Source organism: Schistocerca americana, chromosome 10, assembly GCF_021461395.2.
Source record: "Schistocerca americana isolate TAMUIC-IGC-003095 chromosome 10, iqSchAmer2.1, whole genome shotgun sequence".
Lineage (NCBI taxonomy): Eukaryota > Metazoa > Arthropoda > Insecta > Orthoptera > Acrididae > Schistocerca > Schistocerca americana.
In genome coordinates, this window is record NC_060128.1 from 125208748 (window position 1) to 125225676 (window position 16929).

Below are 16929 nucleotides of genomic sequence, written 5' to 3' on the forward strand. Positions count from 1 at the left end.
GATTTCCCGCTTTAGTCGAGCTGTCGCCTTAACCACTGTCTATCCACGCACGGCACACGGCCTGCGTGACAGCCTGAACTCGTACACTCATTAGGCTAGGGGAGCACATTTTACCTGAAAGTCGCTGCCTGGTATCGGCGGATAAATACCATATTGTGTTGTTAAGACGACGATGCAGCAACTGTCACTGAACTTTAATTTACGTTCTCTTTCAATTGAAGCTGGCAAAGGCTCATCCAGATCACGGCAACAACTGCACTAAAATTATCCAATTCCTTTAACAAAAAAGTTCCGAATTCCCAAACTGTCACGGAGAAAATAGAAACATAATGCGATTGTGACTCAGAGGGACGATCGCTTACGGCTCTTTACGGTTTCTGACCAGACTTTCCGTCTTCAAAGGCGCCACACATTCTCCCCGTCGTGTGACTACGGACTCCCGTCGGGTAGACCGTTCGCCAGGTGCAAGTCTTTCTATTTGACACCACTTTGGCGACTTGCGCGTCGATGAAGATGAAATGATGATGATAAGGACAACAGAACACCCAGTGCTTGAGCGCAGAAGATCTCCGACCCAGCCGGGAATCTAACCCGGGCCCTTAGGATTGACATTCTGTCGCACTGACCACTCAGCTACCAGGGGCGGACTATTCTCAGCGTGATTAGCCGTTACATGAAGAGAGAAAAATGCTATTTCTGTAGTCATATAACAATATAACATGAAGCACTCCGTCGTCAGGACACAAGCGGCCCATTAGGACCATCGGACCGCCGTGTCATCGTCAGCTGAGGATGCGGATAGCAGGAGCGTGTGGTCAGCACACCGCTCTCCCGGCAGTTATGACGGTTTTCTTTGACCGGAGCCAATACTATTGGGTCTAGAAGCTCCACAGTTGGCATCTCGAGCCTGAGTGCACCCTGAAAAATGGCAACGGCACCTGGCGGTCCGGATGGTCACCCATCCAATTGCCGTCCACGGCCGACAGCGCTTAACTTCGGCGATCTGATGGGAACCGGTGTATCCAATGCGGCAAGGCCGTTGCCTTAGTCACACAACATAAATAGATGTAATTCAAAACATAGTAAAGACTTAAATGAAATGTGTCGAACATACGTAAGGTCGGAGGTCACGAAAAACTAGCTTCACAAATAAATTTGTGAGACTACATAGGACCAGTAAGCGTCATGGGAGTATTTGCAGCACTCCGCAGTTTTTGTATGATGTTTCTGTTGCCTAGAATCCAGTATCATTTGGCAGATGGTTCTAAAGAGATAAAGAACCACTTGGAAAGTTCTTCCACTTGGTATAGCCTACTGAGAGAGACTTAGATAAATGCGAGGTAACGCCCGCAACATAGAGAGAGAGAGAACCGGGTGGCATCCGATTACAAGAGTGGTGGGAAGCTTCTGAACCCTTGCACTCGGTTTATATTTGTAGGGTGACACTACCTGAACAGTACCATTACAGCAGGTCAACGCTATATTAAATGAAACTACGAAATCCAGCACGTACGGTGCCTAGAAACGTGCCAATGGATGGAGCGATGACCATTGCTATATCAGTGTGACCTTAAAGTCCGTTAACATATGTAAATGCACTAATTCATGGAATAATGTAGGTAGAGAAGGAAAACTTGACACAAATGAATGAAATGGGGTTTTACTGAAACATTAAATAAGTTCAAAAGCTGGCCAACAGAGGGCGCTGAACAACGGTGTAGTGAGATAGGGTGTCCCATCGTGTTGGTTTCTACAGAAAAATGACTCTTAGTGAAGTTTTGCTGTCGGAATTGGGAATTCGATACTGCAGGTTGGCGATCCTATCGCCGTAAAAAGGATATTCGAAGGGGTAAAGGTCTTGTGACAAGTATCGCTGTGAAGAAATGAAATGAAATGATGGTGTGGCGTTGTTGGCAGGTAGGCCCCCTTCCGGGGAAGTTCAGCCACCGGGTTGCAAGTCTTATTTGAAGTGACGCCACACTGGGCGACTTGTGCGTATGTGATAATGAGAGTATGATGAGGACAACACAGTACACAGTACACAGTCCACGGCCAGAGAATCTCAAACTCGGTGGGGAGTCGAACCCTGGCCCGCTGCATGGTAGCAAGCACGTTAAGACTCAGCTAATCAGGCGGACACTGAGAAGAAAATGATCACAACGTTCGAAACCATGTGTTTTTTAGCCGATCGGACACTACTGCTGCTCGGACAGTTCTGGAAGAAATGGAGGTCGTAGAGAGTTCATCTCCGCGTGGTGAAGTCAGCGCTCGTGAACTCGCACACTGCACCGGCATTCCACGCACTACTGTTTGGAGAGCTCAAAGGGCGTAACCTCCAATGCTATCCGCACAAAATCCAGCGTCGTCGTGAGCTGTTAACTACTGATTTTGTGACAGGGGGAACGTTCCGATGGGGCAAGATGACGATTGGCTGTCTAACGTTTTGTGGACCGAGGAAGCCGGTTTCACCTCTCATAGGGTCTGTCAACACCCGCAACTTCAGAATTTGGGCCACCAAAAATCCTAGAACTGTCGTCTGAACCCCATCGCATGACGGGGAAGTCACGAGGTGGTGTCGATTTAGCACACTAGTCGTGTGATTTTTCTTTGAAGAAATGCAGCATGCAGCTTTTCAAATTGTCAGCGTGACTGGTGGGAGGTAGGCCGATTTGTTACAGAACCGCATCATCCCTAGCCTGGCTGCCAAGTACCTGCTGGGAAGTAGGACTTTCAGACAGGATGGCACTGCACGCTATTTTGCTGCACGTGTGGAACACCTCTCCCGTACATATTTTGGTGAGGATCTTTTGTTGAGCCGCCACGTCCATCGTGAATGGCCTCCTAGGTTCCCAGACCTCAGTCCGTGTGATCATTAGTTCTAGGGTTAGGGCCTACCTGAAGTCACAACTCTACCACTATCACACGACATCACTAGGAATGCTAAAAGACAACATCCGACGGCACCTCCTCTCCGTGCCTTCTGTCACGCCGTACAGTGCTGTTCACAATATGTTCACTCGACTGTAGGTACTAGTGATGAAAATGGTCGACAAATTGGAGCACCATCTGTTGGTCATTTTGTGCTGTTTTGTTTCGTTTCAATAATATCCCATGTCGTTTTAAGCATGCGTGTCTTTCCCTGTTTGCCAGCATTATTCCGGGACGTTCTGAATTTCAAATATTAATGGACTATTCGGTCACCCTATATTTTGAACTTGACCCTGGCGCCTCTGCGTTGTCGCTATCGGAACTGCCATGTCCTCTGCTAAAAGCAGGATATATTACATGTTGTTGGCACCCATGGCCTGCAACGCTTAAATTGTCCAACCATGCGAAACGTATCAAAGCAACAGCCGAGGTGCGGTTATTACAATGTCCTTCAACAAATTTGTGGGTGTGGTGTCCTAAATCAAAAAAATGATAAGTTTTCGTATTCATTGTTGTAGGTTTATAGCTGATATTTATATTTTAGTGGGTAATAAAAAAAAAGTTTGCATGTGGACCTCTAAAAGTTTCTCCTGAGAAAATTAGATATGTACTCAGTGTTGACACCATAAGATGAGTTCAACCTCCAAACGATCTTTATTTAAGAAACGCCTGTTGCAGAGAGATAGCGTTCCATCTTCGCTCGCCAGGAGGCATGAGTCATAGCCGGCAGAGGACAAACGGACGCGGTGATCTGAGACCGTGATTTTCCTCGCAGGCTGTGTTTACCGTCGGCACACAACGCGTCCAATCGCGTCGGTGCGTAGCGCAGGCCCTGGAAGTGAAATACCACACGCCTCAGTCGCTGTAGACGCAGTCGCAAAGGGGACGTGCGGGCAGGGACGTGTAAAGCAAGACGTTTCTTGCACCAATGGCGGGTCACATTCTGGAAGGGGGCGACGTCCTACAGCTCCGAGGCGACACAATATTTGGGGAGCTGCACCATCGTCCCTCAAATCTTCCTCCTACGCCATTTGCCAAGTGTAATCAGGGAGGACGAAATATTTATGTCAGACGAACCTCGAGTAGTTTGCTTTGCAGCCTCCACAATTGTCGTGACGTGGACACAGTGTGGACACAATCGACAACGCTGAGAACTTGACGATATTGCGCCATCCAATAAAAGAACACGTCAGTATACTACAAAACACGTCATCAGACTTTCTTTGAAATCTTTGTGCCCCTCCAGTTCCCTCGCCCCCCTCCCCCACCCCGTCCCGCTTCAAACGCAATCTCCTCAGTCCGATTCTCTGAAGAGTGGAACTCCCTTGTATAAAACGTTATATTATTATTATTATTATTTTACGAACGAGGTAATGTATAAAGGATGTACGAGATCTGTTGAAAAACTTCCGGAATTTGGTCCAGAAAAGTTTTCTACGCTTACTTTTACTTACTGTGCATGGTCTTCTTTGAAATGCACTCCTCCACAGCTGATATACCGCTCCTAACGTTGTTTCGACTACGGGAAGCAGTCTTGGTACATCTCTTCCTAGATAATGCCAAGCGCCTTTGTGAATTTTCTTTTATTCCTTGTGTCGTTGTAAATCTTCGTTCTTTCAGAGGGGTTTTCCACTTCTCAATTAACAAAAGACCGCAGGAGCGAGGTCGGGAGAATCCGGGGGATGAGGCTGCGCAGTGAATTCGTTTTTTGGACAATGTACGGGTGCGTTATTGTGATGCAAGAGCCATAACCTGGCTCGCCACATGTCGGACCAATTCATTCTCACATTTTCTCGCAGGCGGCGTAACACTTACCGACAGTACCATCAGTTAACAATTTGTCTCTGTGACAGGAATTCACGATGAACTAATCCTTCGAAGTCAAAGAAAACTGCCAGGATGCCTTTGACATTTGACCTGACCTGACGAGCTTGTTTTGGTCCTCGGGAACCATTCCCGACCCATTATGAAGACTGAACCCTGCTCTCAACATCATAACGGTAGATACACGTCTCATCACCAGTTATAATTCTATTAAGGAACATCTCGTTCTCGTTTGCGCGAGCCAAAACTCATTCACAGACTCCGAGACGAAGGTGTTACTGGTCTTGACTCATGAACGGTCGGACGGACGTGTCGGCAATACGAAGCATTCTAAGATGCTGTGTCAGCATTTCATGACATGATCCAACTGAAATATTACGTGCTTCTACAATCCATCGGACATTCAGTCTTCAATTGGCAAGCACAATTTCGTTGACGTTCCTGTCTTTAGCGTCGTCGGTAGAAGTCCTGAGCGAGGGTCATCTTTAACTTCCGTCCTGCCATTTTTAAACAATGTGAACCATTCGTAGCACCGAGTATGGCTGAAACACTTCCTGAATCATTTGGCGTGTGTCTCTGTAAAGGTTCTCTTTGAGTTGCACGCCAAATTCAATGCAGACGCGTTGCTCCTCCAACTCAGCCATCTCGAAACTCACAAACTGTGCTAAACAACGTTCTACTCAATACAGCAGTGAACAATAACTGACACACATACAACTATGAAATCTCTGGCAGTCACACATTAAACACAGAAGTTTGCAGAAATGTCAACGGCATTTCGCATCAAGACACCATTGGCGTGAAATTGATTTCCAATTTTTTTGAACACATCTCGTATAACATTCGTTGTTGAAGTAGTAATACCTTGATTACGTTGGCTTTATTGGTTTAGCATTTTTCAGTTTTATCTGCTGAACTAAGTGTAGTAAATAGACATAATTTTGTAGTTGTATTCATTGGTATGTGTGGATTCTGTCTGCAAAATCTGCTGTAAACATAGCAATTAAGAAGTACACTACTGGCCATTAAAATTGCTACACCAAGAAGAAACGCAGATGATAAACGGCTATTCATTGGACATATATATTATACTTGAACTGACACGTGATTACATTTTCGCGCAATTTGGTAGCATAGATCCTGAGAAATCAGTACCCAGAACAATCACCTCTGCCCGTAATAACGGCCTTGATATGCCTGGGCATTGAGTCAAACAGAGCTTGGATGGCGTGTACATGTACAGCTGCCCATGCAGCTTCAACACGATACCACAGTTCATCGAGAGTAGTGACTGGCGTATTGTGTCTAACCAGTAGCTCGGCCAGCATTGACCAGACGTTTTCAGTTGGTGAGAAATCTGGAGAATGTGCTGCTCAGGGCAGCAGTCAAACATTTTCTGTATCCAGAAAGGCCCGTACCGGACCTGCAACATGCGGTCGTGTATTATCCTGCTGAAATGTATGGTTTCGAAGGGATCGAATGAAGGGTAGAGCCACGGGTCGTAACACATCTGAAATGTAACGTCCACTGTTCAAAGTGCCGTCAGTGCGAACAAGAGGTGACCGAGACGTGTAACCAATGGCATCCCATACCATCACTCCGGGTGATACTCCAGTGTGGCGATGACGAATACAAGCTTTCAGTGTGCCTTCACCGCGATGTCCTCAAACACGGATGCGACCATCATGATGCTGTAAACAGAACCTGGATTCATCCGAAAAAATGACGTTTTGCCATTCGTGCACCCACGTTCGTCGTTGAGCACACCATCGCAGGGGCTCCCGTCTGTGATGCAACGTCAAGGGTAGCCACAGCCATGGTCTCCGAGCTGATAGTCCATGCTGCTGCAAACGTCGTTGAACTGTTCGTGCAGATGGTTTTTGTCTTGCAAACGTCCCCATCTGATGACTCAGGGATCGAGACGTGGCTGCACGATCCGTTACAGTCATGCGGATAAGATGCGTGTCATCTCGACTGCTAGTTATACGAGGCCATTGGGATCCAGCACGGCGTTCCGTATTACCCTCCTGAACCCATCGATTCTATATTCTGCTAACAGTCATTGGATCTCGACCAACGCGAGCAGCAATGTCGCGATACGATAAGCCGCAATCGCGATAGGCTACAATCCGACCTTTAACAAAGTCGGAAACGTGAAGGTACGCATTTCTCCTCCCTACACGAGGCATCACAACAACGTTTCACCAGGAAACGCCGGTCAACTGCTGTTTGTGTATGAGAAATCGGTTGAAAACTTTCCTCATGTCAGCACGTAGTAGGTGTCGCCACCGGCGCCAACCTTGTGTGAATGCTCTGAAAAGATAATCACTTGCATATCACAGCATCTTCTTCCTGTCGGTTAAATTTCGCGTCTGTAGCACGTCATCTTTGTGGTGTAGCAATTTTAATGGCCAGTAGTCTATTCATCAGTATGTGTGGATACTATGTGCAAAATCTGCTGCGAACATATTTAGCAGTAAAGAAGTAATAAATTACAACGTCGTGGTTGATGCTGAAATCTTACTGCATGAGCAACGAAAATGTAGTAGCCGATAAACTCTTTTTTTTCGTTAATTGTTGTGTGGGAGGTATCAGCGAGTGACAGTTTTGAAAAGGCTTGAAAATATGCCAAAAGTTCGTTGGAGGTCGCTAAGTGCTCTCCTTGTCAAATACGGTATGAATATATTCTGAGTAATTTTCGCACCCTGAGTTACGCTGACTCAAGCCATGTGCACCGTTTCCAACTTTAATACTTGACATATTGGGTGAAAAAACTTTCAACGTTAGATTACACCTCTAAATGCGTACACTTTTACATCAGTTATATTTTTAAATCCGTCAATAATTCTGTGAAACATTCCTGAAAATAATTACTGACGATCACACCTCTGTTGTTCCCAGAAGCTGTTACATACGCCACTTGCAACTGAGTTAGCGGTTTAGATGTTCAGTAGCGCAGATAGCATTCAACCCATGTCATTCAATTTTTTTAAATATCCTGGTTATCGATATTTTATGTAATCAGGATGACATATAGTCTAACTTAGTCCGGATAAACCACGTTCCACTCTACGTGCTAACAAACATTTTAATTGCATAACTTTCTTTTTCCGACGGACTAGTAAAACCATTTGACTGCATCGTGTAGGTACGCCAAACACTAACGCATATAAAAAGAACTATTGGGCATAGCAGATAGGCACTAGTGGTGACTCGATTGTGCCAGAGTGTTGTATGATTATTTGAGATAAACTACTGTTTTAGGTCAATGCTCCAGGAGCAAATTGTCGTAAAGAGACATGAGCTGTTGTTATGTGAAGAGTAGTTTGTTTAAATGTGTGTAAAATCTTATGGGACTCAACTGCTAAGGTCATAAGTTCCTAAGCTTACACACTACTTAACCTAAGTTATCCTAAGTACAAACACACACACCCATGACCGAGGGAGGACTCGAACCTCCGCCGGGACCAGCCGCACAGTCCATGACTGCAGCACCATAGACCGCTCGGCTAATCCCTCGCGGCAGCAGTTTGTGTTAAGACAGTTATGTTAATGTGCCTTTCATTGTCTTGGGCCATGATACCGCACTTACGCACTAGACAGCTATTCGTAGAACCATCGTCATTCATTAGTAGTGTACCTATGTAGAACGATTAAGGTCGGCTGGTAGAATTAACCCTATAAGCTGTTAGACCGTATGGTGTAAGATGAGGTTTTTTTTTTTTTTTTTACATATAATAGCCCCGTTTTTGAATGATACTTCAAGTAGTGATGCAAACTTGGTTATATGAATTTGTTAATGTTTGAGCACTTCATGAGTGGCCGAGCGGTTCTAGGCGCTACAGTCTGGAACCGCGCGACTGCTAAGGTCGCAGGTTCGAATCCTGCCTCGGGCATGGATGTGTGTGGCGTCCTTAGGTTAGTTAGGTTTAAGTAGTTCTAAGTTCTAGGGGACTGATGACCACAGCAGTTGAGTCCCATAGTGCTCAGAGCCATTTGAAGCATTTTTTGAGCACTTCAATGATCGTATGCAACAGCATTTTAACAGTTGGACAGTCTTATTAATAAGTATATGGTCCACTCGTACTTGTAGGCTTGTGCTCAATATTTTATCCTAGATATCGACTAGGTTCCTGATAAACGGTGCTTTGTAGCTCAATGTGTGTGGCTCCACCTATGGAGCGCGGGATGTAGCAGACTTGACGACCATGCGCCTAGGATAACATATGTAGTGGAGGAGGACATATGGTGCCATATGTAGTTTTACTTGCGATAGAATCAGGCTTATGTCTGTTGAAGTTATTTTATTTGATTGATCGTGACGCAGCCGCTGGGCAAAGAAGTTTTTCGTTTTTATAAGCTTATGTAAGTAATATGTTATCACATATGTAATTTTAGAAGCTTATGTATAGATTGTATTACTGGTCTAAATGTTATTTTGATCACTTCTTAGTACTTCTGAATAAGGCTATATTTTTGTTGTGGTCTTCAGTCCTGAGACTGGTTTGATGCAGCTCTCCATGCTACTCTATCCTGCGCAAGCGTCTTCATCTCCCAGTACTTACTGCAACCTACATCCTTCTGAATCTGCTTAGTGTATTCATCTCTTGGTCTCCCTCTACGATTTTTGCCCTCCACGCTGCCCTCCAATACTAAATTTGTGATCCCTTGATGCCTCAGAACATGTCCTACTAACCGATCCCTTCTTCTAGTCAAGTTGTGCCACAAATTTCTCTTCTCCCCAATTCTATTCAATACCTCCTCATTAGTTATGTGATCTACCCATCCAACCTTCAGCATTCTTCTGTAGCACAACATTTCGAAAGCTTCTATTCTCTTCTTGTCCAAACTATTTATTGTCCATGTTTCACTTCCATACATGGCTACATTTCATACAAGCACTTTCAGAAACGGCTTTCTGACACTTAAATCTATACTCGATGTTAACAAATTTATCTTTCTCAGAAACGCTTTCCTTGCCATTGCCAGTCTACATCTTATATCCTCTATACTTCGACCATCATCAGTGATTTTGCTCCCCAAATAGCAAAACTCCTTTACTACTTTAAGTGTCTCATTTTCTAATCTAATTCCCTCAGCATCACCCGACTTAATTCGACTACATTTGATTATCATTGTTTTGCTTTTCTTGATGTTCATGTTATATCCACCTTTCAAGACACTGCCCTTTCCGTTCAACTGCTCTTCCAAGTCTTTTGCTGTCTCAGACAGAATTACAATGTCATCGGCGAACCTCAAAGTTTTTATTTCTTCTCCATGGATTTTAATACCTACTCCGAATTTTTCTTTTGTTTCCTTTACTGCTTGCTCAATATACAGATTGAATAACATCGGCGACAGACTACAACCCTGTCTCACTCCCTTCCCAACCACTGCTTCCCTTTCATGTCCCTCGACTCTTATATCTGCCATCTGGTTTCTGTACAAATTGTAAATAGCCTTACGCTCCCTGTATTTTACCGCTGCAACCTTCAGATTTTGAAAGAGAGTATTCCAGTCAACATTGTCAAAAGCTTTCTGTAAGTCTACAAATGCTAGAAATGTAGGTTTGCCTTTCCTTAATGTTTCTTCTAAGATAAGTCGTAAGGTCAGTATTGCCTCACGTGTTCCAACATTTATACGGAATCCAAACTGATCTCCCCCGAGGTCGGCTTCCGCCAGTCTCTCCATTCGTCTGCAAACAATTCGCGTTAGTATTTTGCAGCTGTGACTTACTGAACTGATAGTTCGGTAATTTTCACATATATTATTATGGTTGAAACCATGTCAAGATTTAGTATAGACGTAATTAGTGCAAGTGTGGACCGTTTTTCATCCGAAACATATAAAAAGAGTTTATGTCGCAATGTGCGTGTGGCACTAAGACTTCATGCACGGACCAGCAGAGGGCTTCCTGAAGGCGCTGAGGCGGTGGGTGGGAGTGGGAGAGGCAGCGTGGGCCCGCCGTCCAGCGGAGAGCGGCCCGCTCCGCTCCCCTTCCCCTCTCTCCTCCTTCCCTTTTTTTACGAGCGCAGTAACGGGCCGCCCTTGATGGTGCTCGCGCAGAAGACAAGAAGCCCGGGCGTTAAACACCTTGTTCTCAAAAGTAAGCGGCCGCAGCGTCCGCTCTCCGGCAGAGATACGCCTCCTATCAGCTCGAGAGCTGGCCGCCGCGGCTCACGACCTGCTCGATTCGAAATGATGGTGTGCTGGCAGGTACAGCAGGTTTAGGCCGCTGTTGGCTTCCAGGATGTTGCAGACAGAAGGCGGATTGGTGATGTAAGCGCAGTACGTCTACAGGCGGATATTCGTTGAGCGCTATAGTGCCTGACAATGCGAGTTTTCTGACTTGGTCGTCCGTGCTTTTAGTACCGGTATAGGGATATGCGATTATGAGTGAAAATTGATTAATCGGCCTTTCCAATTACATAAATGAGTCAGTCAGTCATAGCGATTAATTGTACTGTGCCGCGCGGAGTGGCAGCGCGGTTTGAGGCGCCATGTCACGGATTGCGCGCCCCCTCCCGCTGGAGGTTAGAGTTCTCCCTCGGGCATCGGTGTGTGTGTGTGTGTGTGTGTGTGTGTGTGTGTGTGTGTGTGTGTGTGTGTTGCTCTCAGCATAAGTTTGTATAAGGTAGTTTAAGTAATGTGTAAGTATAGGAAACGATGACCTCAGCAGTTTGGTCCCTCAGGAATTCACACACATTTGAACATTTTATGTACTGTTATAATGGAGGGCTCGATTAATTTTTGTTACGAGTTTATTAAGCAATCTTCTAAATCTATTATTTAGTTAAAAGCTTTGTTCTATAAAAGAGAAAGCCATGCCATCATATTTATATTTTCCTTTTCCAGCAAAGCATGGTTGTTTAGTCTTATGAAACATACATCGAAGAACCAAAGAAACTAGTACACCAGCCCAATATCGTATAGGGCCCCTCGAGAACGCAGAATTGCCGCAACACGACGTGGCATGAACTCGACTAATATCTAAAGTAGTGCTGGAGGGAACTGACACCATGAATCCTGCAGGGCTGTCCATAAATCCATAAGAGTACGTGGGAGCGGAAATCTTCTGAATATCCCATTGCAAGGCATCCCAGATATGCTCAACAATGTTCATGCCTGGTGAGTCTGGTGGCCAGCGGAAGTGTTTAAACTCAGGAGAGTGTTCCTGGAGCCACTCCGTAGCAATTCTGGGCGTGTAGGGTGTCGCATTGCGCTACTGGAATTGCCCAAGTCCGTTGGAATTCACAATGGATATGAACTGATGCAGGTTATCAGGCAGGATGCTTACGTACGTGTCACCGGTCAGAATCGTATCTAGACTTATCAAGGACTCATATCACTTAAACTGCACACGCCACACACCATTGCAGAGCGTCCACCAGTTTTAACAGCTGACATGTAGGTTCCATGAATTCATGAGGTTGTGTCCATACCCGTACACATCCATACACTCGATACAATTTGAAACGAGATTCGTCCGATCAAGCAACAAGTTTCCACTCATCAACAGTCCAATGCCCAGGCGAGGTATGAAACTTTGTGTCCTGCAGTTACCAAGGGCACACGAAGTGTTCCATTGATTGGTTCGCACGCTGACACTTGTTCAAAGCCCAGCATTAAAATCTGCAGCAATTTGGGGAAAGGTTGCACTTATGTCACGATGAAAGATTCTATGCGGTCGTCATTGGTCCCGTTCTCACAGGATCTTTTTCCGGCCGCAGCAATGTCGGAGATTCGACGTTTTATCGGGTTCGTGATACTGACGGTACACTCCTGAAATGGTCGTACGGTAAAACCCCCACTTCATCACTACCTCGGAGATGCTGTGTCCCACCGCTCTTGCGCCGACTATAACAGCACGTTGAAACTCACTTAGCTCTTGATATGCTACCATTGTACCAGCAGTAACCGATCTAACAACTGCGCCAGACACATGTTGTCAGATCAGTATTCTGCCTGTTTACTTACCTCTGTATTCATATAGCCATGCTTATACCAGTTTCTTTGACGTTTCAGTGCATATTTACTATTTTTTTTTAATTTTTAGCAGAAATGCGTACATATTTAACATTCATTGGTAGACTAAACTAAATTAAAATAGTTGTTTTTAACAGGGGCAATGTGGTGAATATGCTTATAAGCGCCAAAATATTTCAGAAAGCGAACAGTGGAACACCAGTCTATACAGTCTATACAGTCTCGAAAGGCAAGCCTTTGCTGTGAGCCCTGCCTCAGAAATCAATCTCTCAAAAACACATAAACGGGTGTGAACTGTTGTGGTGATTACCGGCGTTCCCACTGCCATGTCACCCCTGGACGTGTGGGATATGGATGAAATTTTAAAATCGTAATTTACTGAACTTAGTGTCGGACACAAGGTTTTACTGAAAAACGTGGTGGTTGGGTGACTGGCATGATGGAATGCGTCCTGTTCTGATGGTGGTATAACCATGAACACTTATAAAAATATTACAGTAAAACAGATTTGTTTTTGCAATACGTTAGGTAACGAGACCCCAGGATGTGCTTTGCACCGGTCTCCCGGGAGCTTTTCCAGCCGACACCAAGGCAGCGCACTCCAGAGGTGTTTTTCTCGAAACAGCCGTATCTGAACGGACAGGCAATTCATCCCACCAAGTAACCCTTGAGCGGAGGTAGATTTTCAAAAAAACGGACAGCATAACCGTAGGAGCGGATCGTGGTACGAAACTGCGAATCCTAAAAATACAAGTAATTAACACAGTGAGCGATGTGGTCTAATAAATAAAAAGAAGCAGTGAACGACAAGAAGGGAGACGTATGTCTCGAATTAAAAACAATAAATTATTACTGTTCTGCGACAAGGGGAAGAGGCCTTTTTCAGTTGGAGGACTTGGCGAAAGAATGGTAGACGGAGCAGTCTACTAGAAAACAGACGCCAGCCTGCTAGAAACCGTGAAACAAGACTTCACTGCTGGTTGATGCGTCTTGATAGATGGCGGACGTGTCCCAGTGCCGATTACTACGTTTCATGGGAGTGTGGTAGCACGTTCATATATACATACTTAGAGAGTTTCAGAAGTGACGGTCAGTAATTCACACATTGAAAGTACAGCAAAAAGTAGCTAATAAGCTCCAATAAACATTGATCCACAAATAATCCGTTCCGAGTTATCACATTGATTCGAATTGGGAACCAACTGCAAACGCCCCTGGATACCGCGATATTTAAGTTGGTATCTGAAGGTTTGTGATCGACTATTTGTTTAGGCGTGCGCAACTACTTCCCTTTCCCCCTCCGTGCACTGTGGCGTACCGGTCTCTCAGTCACCTTCGAACGTGAACGGAGGTTACACCACTGCACGTCATGTATGGTAAAGCGCATGGCAGTGCCCTGGAGGCTACACGATTGTATGAAGAAGCTGTTCCTCTCCACAGCCAGCCCTACAGTCGTACATTTCGCCGGTTACATTAGCGCCTTTGAGAAACGGGAAGTTTCGCACACCATGTACGAGAAGGTCGATCCAGATCCACAACACCCTATGTTGAGGAATGGGTGTTACGCATTATACACGAATGTCCGAGTAGTTCGACAAGGAGGACTGCTACCCGAGAGCGTGTCCTGAGCCATAGCAGTGTGTGGCGGAGTTTACATCGGCAAGTACTCTGTCCATATCATGTCCAGCGCGTGCAAGCTCTCAACAATGCCGACTTCACTCCTAGAGAGAATTTCTGCCAATGGCTGCAACAACAGTGTACCCTGAATCCCCATTTCGTAAGCAATATTCTCTTCACTGATGAGGCTCGATTTACCCTTGACGGTACTTCTACCATTTGGCCCGATCTCAGTCATAATGCAAACACACGTACCACATCAGCAGCGCTATTCGTTGAACGTCTGGGAAGGACTTATCGGAGACAGCATACACTTCCTACCATAGAGACTAGCCGTACGGCAGTACATGCGGCTTCTGTGGACTGTACTTCGAGATGTACATGAACTTGTGGTTCATGCATGACGGTGCTCCTGCGCATTTTCATTTACGAGTGCGGCGGCTTCTAACTCGGACTTATGGTCAACACTGGATAGGTAGAGGGGGCCTTAAATCCCATGGATGCATGTGTGCGTGGTCATGTCAAAAGCCTGGTCTACGCTATCGAGGTCAACGGTCTTGAGGAATTAGGTATGAGGGTTGAAGCAGCCTTACAGCGTTTACAGAATCCCCCAGGACTTCCTGGGAGGATTCGCAACTCATTTCAGAGACTGGTTCAATGCTGCGTTCAGAGCATGGACAACATTTCGAACACCTAATTTAACGTTTAGCGATGCCATGAGCTCCTAGAAACTGATGAACCGCAAAAGAAAATGTGTTGTATCTCGACAACGGTTTATTTGAGGACCTATGTTTATTGTAGATTCTTAGCTACTTTTCATCTATACTTTGCACGGGTGAATTATTGACCAACACATCTGAAACACTCTGTATAATAACAAGTGACCCACTGTCTCCGGTTAATTACTGCGGAGAGATCGTATTCCGTTTGGTTTCTTGTCCCAATTAGCTTTGCTTTGCTTTGCTTTGCTGTATTGCACTCAAAACAGTGTACAACAGTGCAGCTATTGACGGTTTGCGATTGTGAAGCTTATTTGAAAAAAAATTAAATTAAATAAAAGTCCTCCCAATCACTCACGGAACTTCGTTTTGACAACAGTCTTATATAGACGTTGCCGACCGCACTGCCGTATTCTGCCGGTTTACATATCTCTGTATTTGAATGCGCATGCCTATACCAGTTTCAGTGTATAGCAATGTAACTTTGTGCTACTTGACACTTGCACTGACTTGGTAGTTCTCGATGCTTCAGCACTACGAGCCCCACCAATCATCCTCTCCGCATTTTCACATCTTCCTTCCCATGCCTTGGTTTTCATTTTCAACACTTTTCTTTTTACTTGTCTCATCTAGTATCCTAAATGTATACGCTTTGACTACCAGTCACATTCAGGAACGTAAAATAAGCTACTCTTTGTCCTTTCAATCGTCTCTGCTATTTCTGATTTCTATCAAGCTGGTTTCATCTTCTTCTCATGTTGTGCGTTTTTCGCTCCTTCATCTATGGCCTGCTTTGAATGCTCATATTTGTATTCCACTGTTCCCTCCCGCACTCTCAAATTTGTCAGTCGCTGACTGTGCTCAGTACTGTCATCCCATAAACTGTCATGCTCACGATCTCAGGCTGGTCGGCATATTGGGACCTCTTCTTTTCGCCACTATTCCTGAAAGTACAGGGGATACATATTTTACATTCCCTCAGATAATGGTCACTTCCACAGTATTCCCATCTTTTAACTCTGACATCCTGAAATTTAAATTTTTGCGTTTTGCCTCAATATCAGATAATCACTAATCAAATGGTTCAAATGGCTCTGAGCACTATGGGACTTAACAGCTGTGGTCATCAGTCCCCTAGAACTTAGAACTACTTAAACCTAACTAACCTAAGGACATCACACATATCCATGCCCGAGGCAGGATTCGAACCTGCGACCGTAGCAGTCGCATGGTTCCGGACTGCGCGCCTAGAACCACGAGACCACCGCGGCCGGACCACTAATCGATTTAGACCCGTCTTGTTTGGTTATACCGTCCTCGGGAGCAAAGAAAGAATTTTCTACTCTTTATTCGTAGTGCTCCAATAAACCTACCAATCTCTTCCCATTGTAATGCCAAACATTTTCGTCGTACATTGCAGTAGCCTTACTCTTTCTCTCTTTCCGTACTCTGCTCTTAAAATTCTCATGCCAGTACCAGTTCATGGCCACTTCGAATGTCTCCTACAGTCCTTATCTTCTTTTACCATAAACGATGAGTCTTTAGTAAGAGCATATAATTCCACTGTAACTGTATTCACGGCTCTAGTTCTAGGACTGAGCTTTATCAACCTCTCATTAACTGCTTCCCAAGAGGTTATACGTCGCTCAACTGGTTTTGTCCACTCCACTAAAATAATGCGCGAACTACAGCACATACCCAGAACCTTTCTTATTTGTTTCGGAAAGCACAGACAGATCAATGTTTTGCTGTCTTATATCCATTAGACCTTTTTGTTTGTTACGAATGCCCTGTACATTCCAGATACCAAACTGCAAAATCCATTTTCGTTTCCTTTGTCGAGTTCCATTAAAAG